Consider the following 13,460-nt stretch of genomic DNA (forward strand, 5'->3'; position numbering starts at 1 on the left):
ATCTTGGGTTAATATCCACAATGCATCAACATGTTATGTGAGCAAAGTGGATGACACACTGAGTAGCAGGAGATGGATTACACATCTCTTTTATCTACCAATTGCCTCATAAGAGGACTTTTCCTGCTTGGGAAAAAAAGTAAACAATCACAAGCATTGCCTCTTAAGGAGGACTTCAGACAGGTGCCTGCCCACATAACAGGACAGGTCTTCCAGACTACATGAAGAAGAGAGGTTATACCTAAGTGGTTAAGCAACCAAGAAAAAGCAAGTTCAAAGTGAACTTAAAGCAACTAATGTACCTGTGGAAACATCAAACAAATCAGTACAACTATACAGACAAACAACCAACAGTTAATATCAGACAAACAGACAAGGTTCACAATGTGCAAGCCAAAGGTCAAACTCAAATGAGTCAACATCAACCTACAAAACACACAAGGATTAGTAATCAAAGGCAAACAACAATGCTCAAATGATGGAGCATCAACAACTATGGAACTTGGATGTTCTACCTGAAATCAAAGCTCAAATGTGAGAGGCAAACCACTAGGTCAAAGCCTAGGGTCAAAGATGGAGAAAAAATTCAAAACAGAAGCTATAAATTAACATGAATCAACTTCAAACACATCTTGAAACAATCTAAAAGGTCTCACATAAATATCATATACCAAATCCATTTCATGATCAATTGAAGTTCAAGACAATTTTAAAGCTCAAATATGATCAACCATAATGAAAAATCTCAATTAAATCAGAAATGTTTCAAATAATTCCAAGAAAGTTCATGCTCAATCACAACATCCATAATATGCATCACACAAAAAATCAGAACAATTGGAGATCATTTGGCATGGAAAACGCATCACATAAGTTGAATAAGCAAAGGTGTGACACAAATTGTCACACCTACCTTAACATGATCATAAAATAGAAATGATAAATGGAAAAAATACCAAATCAACACCAAAATGTCAAGCAAAGAGTCTAGTTTCATCATGCAAATTTTTAGATTCATTCGATAAAAGCTCAGCATTTCACAAATGATATAGTATGGCAAGGTACAAAATGGATACATGTTCAAATTCCCTAGCACAAAATGAAATTCAGCCAGGCACAATTTACGGAAAAATGATCAAAAAATACTAGACAGAAAATGTGACACAATGCAAAAAACCACATATTTTTTGGAGCATTTTTCAATTATATATGAACTTTTAAAGATGATGAAAAAATAAAAAAAGTATGAAGAGCAAGGATGGAACAAATGGAGGGAAGTTGGAAAATATGGCAAGGCATTTGAATTATTCCCTTCGCTGGGAATCGAACCGAGATGCAATTCAAATAAGCGCGCCTTGGCTGAATGAAACACAGTCGTTTCATTAATTGACCTGGCCGGTCAACGCACATGTGGCCAAGTCAAGCGCCTCAGAGCCAATCAGAACGCCAGGCAGATGCATACGTGGTCCAATGCATGAACTAACCTAAACTAACACATGCATGGCACAAAGAATCCGCAGGAAATCAAGAACATCACAACAAAATCCGCAGGAAACTGGAAATCTGCATGAACACATGAAGAACACGATGAAGATCATGAAGATCTTCATCCAATTTTTTCAAGAAAATCTCAAAAGTTCCAGAAATTAAAAATAAGCATACTAATCAATTCCTCATGCAATGCACATTCAAGATCCATAATCAATTTAACATAAAACAAAGAAACAAGCATGGATCGAAGACATTAAGAATCATGCATCAAACTTCAAACTAACCTATCTCACTCAATTTGGCATGGAATTTCATGATTTAAAGCTCAGATTAACCAGCATCACAAGATCTGCAACAATAGCATAATGAATTTGAGAAATAAGAGGATCGATTTGGAACCTCTTGAAGAGCAGCTTTGGAATTCGTGTTGATTCAAGCCTTGCAATGCTCCAAACTTCTTCTATAACACTTGTATGGATGATTGGAGGAAGAATTGAGGTTCAATTGCTCTTGATTTCACCAGAATTTGAATCCACCATTAATGCTTCCAAGCTTCGAGCATGCTTCAAAACTGCACCAAATCTCTTGATTCCACGTGCAAATCCACTCAATGATACTCCAGGAACCAGGATCAAGCAATGGAAATGGTTTGTGTTTGAAGAAATTTCCAGAAAAATTGAGAGAAAAAGTTTGAGAAAATTTCTAGATCTAAAAATTGTGATTGTTGTTAGTGAAAAACAGTTAGGGTTTCTGTTATATATGCTGTGCTAATCACCCTTCTAATCATGTTTAGCCAATGGTAAGTGGAATTAGCAAAATGAGGTGTATGTACCAAATTGTGATTTTCACCTTATGCATGAAAAATGCATGTGAATAGTGCACGAATTTCCACTTAATTTCACTCAAAAATTTGTTTTGGAGCTATTGGCAATGATAGAATGTTCAAATAGTGCACCAATTTTAAACTTTAATTTTTCCCTCCAAAAATCAAGTGAAATGCAGATGATTATGTGATGACAATTGGTGTAATGCAACAATGTATGTTTTGGCAACTAGAGGTCAAAAGGAGAATTTAGCAAAAAGAACCACTTGAATTGGAGCTTTGGTTGAGAAGTTATGCACATTTGAATCTTCAAGTACACCTTGCCATGTTTTGGTCATATCTTCTTAACCACACATGAGAAATTGATGATCTTGGACTTTTTCGAAATGGGAGAGAAAGATCTACAACTTTCATGTTCAACAAAATTTCATTTGAAGCTTTTTTGGTGATGTAATTTGAAGTTGAAGTTAGGTTAAAACCTTTCCATTTTTGGCAAATTTGAATTATAGGTCACTTTCTATTTTTGGAAAGTCTTTACCTGACTTTATTTTCTTCAATGTTGATGTTTGAAATGTCAAATGAGACTTGTTTGAACATGAATGAAGTATTTCTAATCACTCCCCACCTCCAAATCCAAAGTTGACTTGACAGTTGACTTTCTAGGCCTTCAGATGACTTGGCAATGTTCTGATGAAATTTAAGCCTCTACCACTTGGGATTTTGATTCAAAATGATATCATAGCTCATATGAACTCTTGTGAATGATTGTGGTGTCCAAATTCTCAAGAATGGCCACCATCTATGGCTCAATGATTGCCTTTGACTGTCTTGACCTATGATTGCTTCATCTGCAAGACAAGGGTTAGATGACATATTTTTGTACTTTTGGTTAGTGGTAAAAGGAAAAGAAATGATATACAAATGCAAAACATGCTTGGTGATCAAGAAACACTCTCAAGAAAGATAACCCACCCATAGGGAAGGAGGCAAGGTGCACAAGGATCCTTGAGGCAATGAAATGATATGATATGATGCCATGAGGGATCTTAGGGACAAAATTGGGGTCTTACAGGAGGCACGCAAGGAGGCACTTTTGAAGGTCCTTAATGCTGCATATGTGCCTCAGGAGATCTTAGTGGACCAACTAGAAGGGATCGTTGCAAATGTTCATGCAAGCACTGTGTTATCCCATGTTCTGGTGGATACAGGTTCCTCTCTCAATGTGTTACCCATGAGAGCCCTGTCAAGGTTAGATGTAGAAGGTTTGATCTTGAAGCCTTCTGATCTTATTGTGAAAGCCTTCGACGACTCTAAAAGGTTGGTGTTCGAAAAGGTAGAATTTCCAATTCAGATTGGATCACAAATCTTCAATACCGTCTTCTATGTGATAGATATCAGTCCTTCGTATAGCTGCTTATTCGGTCGTCCTTGGATCCATAATGTTGGGGCAGTCTCCTTGACCTTGCATCAGAAGATCAAGTTCCCGATCAATGGAAGAATTATCACTGTCTGTGGTGAGGAGGACATTCTGGTCAGTAACCTGTCTACATTCAAATATGTAGAGGTAGAAGGTGAGATTCACGAGACCTTGTGTCAGGCCTTTGAGGCAGTTCAAGTCAAGGATGCAACTCCGGTGGAAGAGGTTAAGGCAGGTGCCTCTATTTCGTCCTTCAAGCAGGCACAGGCCTTGGTAAATTCAGGTGTTGCTCCCGGTTGGGGACATTTGTTGGATTTACCTGTAAAGGAAGACAAGTTTGGTATTTGTTATCAGCCAACATTGACTTCTACAACTTCAACGCCTCAAACTCGTCAGGGGCCGATTACTTTCTCCAGTGTTGGCATCATTCAGTATGGTCAGATCTCTACAATCAATGAAGAAGATGGGGATAGTGATTGTGACATTGACAACTGGGTGTGTCCAAGGGTCCCGGTTGAAGTTCTCCGCAACTAGTTTTCTGAAGAGATTATCCAAGTCACTCTTCTTGAAGAGTAATTTTCTTTGTTCATTTGTGCATATCCAGGGCGTAATGACTCATTGTAGGGCTCATCTATGTGAATACCTGCATTTTTTATCGAAAATAAAGGACGTTTTTTGCATTCAAATATTTTGTTCACTATTTTTCTATTTTTGCAGCTTTCAAAAATCAAATATATATATATATATATATATATATATTATATATATATATTTGGCAATGTTTTGTGTAGTTTTCACTCCTTGTTCACACTCATAAGCACATACCATCACTTATGCAGATGCACGTCACCGGATCCTATTGATAACAGTTCTGCTATGGCTCGCTTCGACTTTGAAAATCTGATCTTTCAAGCTGAAGAAGAGGGTGATGAAGAATGTGAACTCCCTGAAGAACTTGCCAGACTCTTAAAGCAGGAGGAAAGGGTCATTCAACTGCATCAAGAGTCTATTGAAGTGATTAATCTCGGCACCGAGGACGTCAAGAGAGAAATCAAGATAGGGGCTGCTTTGGAAGACGAAGCAAAGAAGGGGTTGATTGAATTGCTGCAAGAGTATGTTGACATATTCGCTTTGTCTTATCAGGACATGCCAGGGCTTGACATAGGCATTGTGGTACATCGTTTGCCTCTCAAAGAGGATTGTCCTCCGGTTAAGGAGAAGCTCAGAAGAACAAGACTAGAGATGGTTGTCAAGATAAAGGAAGAAGTGCAAAAAGAGTTGGATGCAGGGTTTCTAGCGGTTACAAATTATCCGCCATGGGTTGCAAATATCGTTCCAGTACCTAAGAAGGATGGAAAGGTACGAATGTGTGTTGACTACTTGGATCTGAACAGAGCTAGGCCTAAAGACGATTTCCCATTACCTCACATTGACGTTTTGGTGGATAACACGGCTCAGTTCTCGGTATTCTCCTTCATGGATGGCTTTCCTGGCTATAATCAAATTAAGATGGCACCAGAAGACATGGAAAAGACAACTTTCATAACCCCATGGGGCACCTTTTGTTACAAGGTGATGTCGTTTGGTTTGAAAAATGCTGGGGCAACATATCAACGAGCTATGGTGACTCTTTTCCATGATATGATTCATCATGAAATAGAGGTTTATGTTGATGATATGATTGCCAAATCTCACACGGAAGAAGAACATTTGGTGAATTTGCAGAAACTGTTTGAGCGTTTGAGGAAATTCAAGTTGAGGCTTAATCCGAACAAGTGTACTTTCGGGGTGAGATTTGGAAAACTGCTGGGTTTTATTGTTAGTGAAAAAGGGATTGAGGTGGATCCTACCAAAGTGAAAGCAATACAGGAAATGCCTGAGCCAAGAACAGAAAAACAAGTCTGTGGTTTCTTAGGGAGGTTGAACAACATTGCAAGGTTCATCTCTCACCTAACAGCCACGTGTGAGCCAATATTCAAATTGTTAAGAAAAGATCAAGCTATTAGGTGGAATGATGATTGCCAAAGGGCTTTCGAGAAAATAAAAGATTATTTGCACAATCCTCTTATCCTTATGCCTCCAGTCCCAGGGAGACCGCTAATTATGTATTTGACAGTACTTGATAATTCCATGGGTTGTGTTCTCGGTCAACACGACGAGACAGGTAGGAAAGAGCATGCCATCTACTACCTGAGTAAAAAATTCACAGATTGCGAGTCGAGATACTCAATGCATGAAAAGACATGTTGTGCACTTGCATGGGCTGCTAAGCGATTGAGACAATACATGCTGACTCACACAACCTTATTGATCTCCAAAATGGATCCAATCAAGTATATATTTGTGAAGCCAGCTCTCACCAGAAGGGTTGCTCGTTGGAAAATGGTACTAAAAAAGTACGACATCCAGTATACATCCTAGAAAGCCATCAAAGGGAGTATTTTGTTAGATTATCTTGCTCAGCAGCCGATTGATGATTATGAGTCGATGAAGTTTGATTTTCCAGATGAAGACATCATGTTCCTCAAGATGAAAGACTGTGAAGAGCCAGTTGTTGAGGAGGGACCTGATCCATATGAAAAGTAGACTTTAATGTTTGATGGGGCCGTAAATGCCAAAGGAAGTGGAATTGGTGTTGTCATTACCACTCCGAAAGGTGCCCACATGCCTTTCACCGCTCGTCTGACTTTTGAGTGCACCAATAATGAAGCTGAGTATGAGGCCTGTATCTTGGGTATTGAGCAAGCCATTGATTTGAGAATCAAGAGCCTGAACATATTCGGGGATTCAGCTCTAGTGATCAATCAAGTGAATGGTGATTGGAATACTCTCCAGCCTAATCTGGTCCCCTACAGAGATTACACGAGAAAACTGTTGACTTTCTTCACAACAATAAAGTTGTATCATATACCTCATGATGAAAACCAGATGGTAGATGCTCTTGCTACTCTATCATCCATGATCAAGGTGATTCGGTGGAACCATGTTCCCAGGATTGATGTTATACGCCTTGATAGGGTCGCGTATGTGTTTGCTGCTGAACTGGTAGTTGATGACAAACCCTGGTATCACGACATCAAGTGCTTTCTGAAGAATCAAGAGTACCCTGCAGGGGCATCCAACAATGATCGAAAGACTTTGAGAAGTTTGGCAGGCAGTTTCTTCTTGAATAAAAATGATGTGCTGTATAAGAGGAACTTCGACATGGTTTTGCTTAGATGCGTGGATAGACACGAAGTGGACATGTTAATGCAGGAAGTTCATGAAGGCTCCTTCTGTACTCATGCCGGCAGACATGCAATGGCTTAGAAATTGTTGAGAGCGGGTTATTACTAGATGACCATGGAATCTGATTATTTCAAATATGCTCAAAAGTGTCATAAATGCCAGATTTATGCTGATAAGGTGCATGTGCCGCCAAATCCTCTGAATGTGATGTCTTCGCCGTGGCCGTTTGCTATGTGGGGAATTGATATGATTGGAAAGATTGAGCCGACTGCTTCCAATGGGCATCGCTTCATCCTTGTTGCCATCGACTATTTCACCAAGTGGGTCGAAGCAGCATCATTTGCGAAGGTCACCAGACATGTGGTTGCCCGATTCATTAAGAAAGAAATCATTTGTCGTTATGGGATTCCCGAAAGAATAATTACGGATAATGGTTCTAATCTCAATAACAAAATGATGAAGGAGTTATGCAAGAACTTAAACATTCAGCATCACAATTCTTCCCCTCATCGTCCTAAGATGAACGGTGTTGTTGAGGCAGCAAATAAGAACATAAAGAAGATTGTGCAGAAGATGGTCGTTACGTACAGAGATTGGCATGAGATGTTACCCTTCGCCTTGCATGGATACCGTACTTAAGTACGTACATCGATCGGGGCAACCCCTTACTCCCTTGTGTATGGTTTAGAAGCAGTCCTACCTGTTGAGGTGGAGATTCCTTCTCTAAGAGTCCTGCTGGATGTGAAGTTAGATGAAGTTGAATGGATTCAGACAAGGTTCAATGAGTTGAGTCTTTTCGAAGAGAAGAGAATCGCAACCATTTGTCATGGGCAGTTCTATCAAAGTCGGATGAAGAGAGCCTTTGATCAGAAAGTGCTTCCTCGATGCTTCCAGGTCGGAGATTTGGTGTTGAAAAGGATCCTTCCTCCTCAGAAAGATCAAAGGGGCAAGTGGACTCCTAACTATGATGGACCGTATATTGTCACCAAGATTTTTGATGGTGGAGCCTTAATGCTTGCAACTATGGATGGTGAAAACTTCACTTCCCCTGTGAACTCAGACGTAGTGAAAAAATACTTCGTATAAAATAGACCCGCTGGATAATAAAAAGAATAGTCCAGGTAAAAAATGGGCATCCCGGCGAACAAAGAAAATGAAAAAGGTTCGGGCAAAAGTTAGGGATTAAAAATGAAAAGATTGTACACCCGGTAAGTTGAAAACATGAAAAGGCAACTTAGGAAAAAATGGGTATCCCGGTGGATTGAAAACCCGAAAGGGCGATCCAGGCAAAAGTTAGGGATTTAGCAAATGACTGCGTTCTGAGTTGTTCGGAATCTCATCTCGTGTCGATAACTGGAAACTTTCGAAGGATAGGAAACAGTCCAATCACCTTTTTCAAAAAGCTGGTCATTTGGAGGATCTTGAAGACGAGCGAGTCATAGCAGAATTAGAACCCGATAGAAATCCATTTCACATTGCCATTAGACTAATTTCTATTTTTATCTTCTATGCAATTACCTCTTTCCAGGGATTGCTGATAACACTAAAATTTACGTATTTTCGACACCGATTTCACATGCATTCTAGTTATTTTATTGTCATTTTGTTGTGTTATTACTGTGTTTTCCTTTGTTTTCTGGTTTTTACTTTAATCGGAGCCCGGATCGAGAAAAGGAGTGAAAAAGGGCTAAAAACCCTAAAATTCAGCATTTTATGCTTATGGCGTACCCAGTGGTGGGCGCCACAGACCAAGCCATGACGTGTCAAATTCAACTTCCCTCAACTCCCACGTTTTCCTACTACTTCCACTAAGGCGCCCCATTTTGTGCTTGTGGCGGGCGCCATGGCCTTGTGGCGGGCGCCACAAGAGGAAAAACGGTTTCCTCCTATTTTCAAGTTGAAGGGCATCCAAGTCATTTCCATCTTTTTACTTGCTTATAAATAGAAACACGAATTCACTTTTATAATCATCCAAACATAGAGCAGAGGCAAACTCAGAAGCAACTTTGTTTCACTTAGGCATATATTCAGTATTTTATATTGGTAACCGCTTCGCTTTGGAGTGTTACCACAATTGTGTCATCAAGTCTGTGATAGAGTCTGTAATCGAGTTTGGAGCACTTTGGAAGGAAGTTAATCCTGCCGCCATTTTCTTTTCCGCATTGCAATTTACTCAGCCCTCCGATTGGAGCAGGTTTTTATTACTCGCCTTTACTTTATTTATTTCCCGCACTCGCTTTTATTTTATTTATTTCCCGCACTCGCTTTTATTTTATTTATTTCCCCGCACTCGCTTTTACTTTATTTATTTCCTCGCACTCGCTTTAATTTATTTATTTCCTCGCACTCGCTTTACTTTTATTTATTTCCTCGCACTCGCTTTACTTTTATTTATTTACTTTCCGCACTCGCACTACTTTTTTTATTTTCCGCACTCACACTACTTTTATTTATTTTAATGCACTTTTACTTTACCATGTCTAGCTAAATTTATAAGGTTAGAATGTAACGATCATAATTGAACCGATAATCCATACAATTGTTCGTAGAAACACTTAAGGGCTATTTTATGTTTCAAATTAAGTTTTCCCACACCTCAATTCCGTTGGGTAAGATCGAAAGCCGTCCAACGTCTTTTTAAACTTAATTGTTTTTAACTATTTCAAAAACATCGAAAGCGCTTTGTTTAGTTCATTAGGAGATTTTAACATTAAGAAGAAAAGAGATTTTAAAACTATTTTCAGACGCGTTTATAAGTTTAGAGTCTGGTTCGTAAGAACCACTTTTGGTTAAGAAATCCAGTTTATAATACTTTTCAACTTAGTCAAGATACTATATTTCTTAAAAATAGGTTTACTACTCTAACGCAATGCGCGCCTTTTTATAAGTGACAATAAGAGGGTTTGATTAAGGAGTACAACTCGGTTCTGAATACGCGAAAGCGACAGTTCCTGTTAAACTAGTTCTTTTCAAAGTAGGAAACATTGCCCATAAGTAGTTCTATTAGCAAGTACTTGGATTATCAATTGATTACGTGAATTACATTCGACCTTGTCTTTATTAATTAAATCTATTTAAATACTTTACTTTTCATTGCACACTAAGAAAAACACCTATTTTGACTGCCTTTGATAAACTCCATAACAACAGATAACGATAGCTTGACACTTGGTCTCTGTGAATCTTTTATATTACTCTAACGCGTTCGTATACTTGCGAAAAGCACGCATAAAGTTTTTGGCGCCGTTGCCGGGGACCAATTTCGTCAAATTTCATTTTCCTGTTGTTTTATCGTTTAGACTTAGGTTATTTCCCGCCGGTCAATGCGAAGAACTCGCAGCACCGGAAGTTTAAGCTTAGTAAACCCTCTGGCGGAACCTGAACGTTACGCTCGCGCACGTTTATTCTTTCAGAGAATTAAGAGAGTTATGGCCGAAGATCAAAACCAAAGACCTCTTAAGGACTTCGCTCAACCATCTAATGAAGAACTTAGTTCTAGTATAGTAAACCCAACTATCCCAGCAAATAATTTTGAACTTAAACCATCTCTGTTACAACTAGTGCAACAGAGACAATTCGAGTGTCTCGCTACCGAGAACCCTAACCAACATTTAAAAATATTTCTTCAATTAGCAGATACTTTTAAAACCAATGGAGCTTCTCCTGAGGCAATACGTTTAAGATTATTTCCTTTTTCCCTCAGAGATAAAGCCATATCATGGTTAGATTCCCTTCCACCCAATTCCATTACGACTTGGGATAACCTTAAAAGAGTTTTTCTTGCTAGATATTTTCCCCCGAGTAAGACCGCCGTTCTTCGAAACCATATAACTAGATTTACCCAAAACTAAGGAGAATTGTTGTTCGAAGCTTGGGAGAGATATAAAGAGTTGTTACGAGCATGCCCACATCATGGCTTAGAAAACTGGTTAATCATTCAAACCTTCTATAATGGACTTCATTATAACACAAAGATGACCATCGACGCTGCCGCAGGCGGTGCTCTGATGAATAAACCTTACCCTGAAGCTAGTGCCCTCATAGAAGACATGGCTTAAAACCATCAATCATGGGGAGTCGAACGAGCGACAGTTGAGAAGAAGGAAGCCCAAGGAGGAGTGCATGAACTAAGCTCTATAGACATGATGCAACCTAAAATGGACGCATTAGCCCTCAAAGTCGAGCATTTGTGCAAGAACCCGAATACTGTAGCCGCAGTTTCGTCGGATTATGAGATATGTGGAACCCAAGGACACCAATCTGCAGAATGCAGTCTATTAAATGAAACCCACTCCGAGCAAGTGAACTACACCCAAGGGAACCCATATTCGAATACCTATAACCCTGGATGGAGGAATCACCCGAACTTCTCCTATAAAAACAATAACCCTATTCAAAATAATGAACCTCCGAGACCTAGTTATCAAGCCCCTAGATCAAATCAACCTATGCAACCTGTACCACCAAAGCCGAGCCTTGAGAAAATTATGGAAAATTTTATCACCGCTCAAACCCAACAAAACAAGGAGTTCATGAACCAAAACATTCATGTTAATGAATTTATTACTCAGTTAGGAACCAAGGTTGACCAAATAGTTACTCATACCAAGATGCTTAAAACCCAGATCTCTCAGGTAGCTTTAAACCAAGCCCCTCAGACTACACCTGGAGGACAATTCCCTGGACAACCTTAACAAAATCCGAGAGGACAAGCCAATGCCATTACCCTACGAAGTGGGAACGCTTATGATGAGCCACCAAACCCAAGATTGAGTGAACCCGAAACTTCTAAGGAATGTACCAAACCCCCGAACAAAGTAAAGGGACCAGAGGAATCTGAAAACCAGGAAGGTCGAGAGAAAGGAGAAGAACCTAAAGATAAAATTTACGTATCGTCCCCGCCATATAAACCACCTATACCATATCCGCAAAGACTCAAACAAACCCAGATCAATAAACAGTACCAACAATTTATTAAAGTTATAGAAAAACTTCATGTAGAAATCCCTTTCACAGAAGCCATCACCCAAATACCTTCTTATACAAAGTTTCTCAAAGACATCCTTACCAACAAACGTAGACTTGACGATCCGAAGACTTAGGAGCTAGTGTGAGCCTAATGCCTCTAGCAGTTTGTGAGAGATTAAACTTAGGAGAGTTACAACCCACTAAGATGTCACTTCAGTTAGCCGATAGATCTGTTAAATATCCGATAGTAATTTTAGAAAATGTTCTAGTTAGGATAGGTCAACTATTTATCCCTACTGATTTTGTCGTCATGGACATCAAAGAGGACAATGATATACCAATCCTTCTAGGTAGACCATTCTTATCAACTGCAGGAGCCATAATAGATGTCAAGAAAGGAAAGTTGACATTTGAGGTAGGTGACGAGAAAATAGAATTTATACTTTCGAAATTTCTTATGGCACCTGTGATGGGAGACTCGTGTTATGCCTTAGATATCATTGATGAATGTGTTAGAGAATTAGAACAAACAGAAATTATAAAAACAATTAAGTTACCATCAACCCCCATAAAGGAAGATGATGACTTTAAAGAACCTTACATCGATGATAACCTTTACGAATGTTTATCCCTTACCCCAGATCATATGCCATGCCCTAAGAAACCGACCTTAGAACTTAAGGAACTGCCTAAGAACCTGAGATATGAGTTCCTCGATGAAAAGATGAACCGTCCAGTTATAGTTAGTGCTACCTTGAGCCATGAGGAAACAAACCAACTTTTAGACGTTTTACGAAGATATCCCTCCGCCTTAGGATATAATATCTCTGACCTGAAAGGTATAAGCCCATCCGTATGCATGCATCGGATTTCGCTCGAAGAAGATTCAAAACCCTCTAGGGAGCATCAGAGAAGAATAAACCCTATAATGAGTGATGTTGTTAAGAAGGAAGTTCTTAAGTTACTTGAGGCAGGTATAATCTACCAGATCTCAGATAGTAAGTGGGTGAGCCCTGTGCATGTAGTACCTAAAAAGGGAGGCATCACGGTCGTGCAAAACGATAAAGGCGAACATGTAGCAAAACCTTTAGAAGGAGGATGGCGGATGTGTATAGATTATAGAAAATTAAATAAAGCAACTAGGAAGGACCATTTCCCTTTACCATTTATTGACCAGATGTTGGAACGTCTAGCCAGACACTCTTACTTCTGCTATCTGGATGGATACTTTGGATTCTTCCAAATACCTATCCACCCCGAAGATCAAGAAAAAACTACCTTTACATGCCCTTATGGAACTTTTGCCTACAGACGAATGCCTTTCGGCCTCTGTAACGCCCCAGCTACTTTCCAACGCTGCATGATGTCAATATTCGCAGATTACCTAGATGGTATCATGGAAGTGTTTATGGATGATTTCTCAATTTGCGGATTTGATTTCCACAATTGTCTAGCTAACCTTGAGAAAATCCTGGAGAGATGCGTGGAGGTGAACCTCGTGCTAAATTGGGAAAAATGTCATTTCATGGTAAC

General features: G+C 39.3%; 1 non-coding gene across 1 annotated transcript; it reads right to left on the reverse strand.

Moving 5' to 3' along the window:
• Positions 1-10,771: 10,771 nt before the first annotated feature.
• LOC127124269 (small nucleolar RNA R71) lies at positions 10,772-10,878 on the reverse strand. The gene has a single exon (XR_007803885.1). It is a non-coding gene; the product is annotated as a small nucleolar RNA R71 (small nucleolar RNA).
• Between the last annotated feature and the right edge of the window lie 2,582 nt (positions 10,879-13,460).

This window comes from Lathyrus oleraceus, chromosome 2 (genome assembly GCF_024323335.1).
Source record: "Lathyrus oleraceus cultivar Zhongwan6 chromosome 2, CAAS_Psat_ZW6_1.0, whole genome shotgun sequence".
In the NCBI taxonomy this organism is placed as follows: domain Eukaryota; kingdom Viridiplantae; phylum Streptophyta; class Magnoliopsida; order Fabales; family Fabaceae; genus Lathyrus; species Lathyrus oleraceus.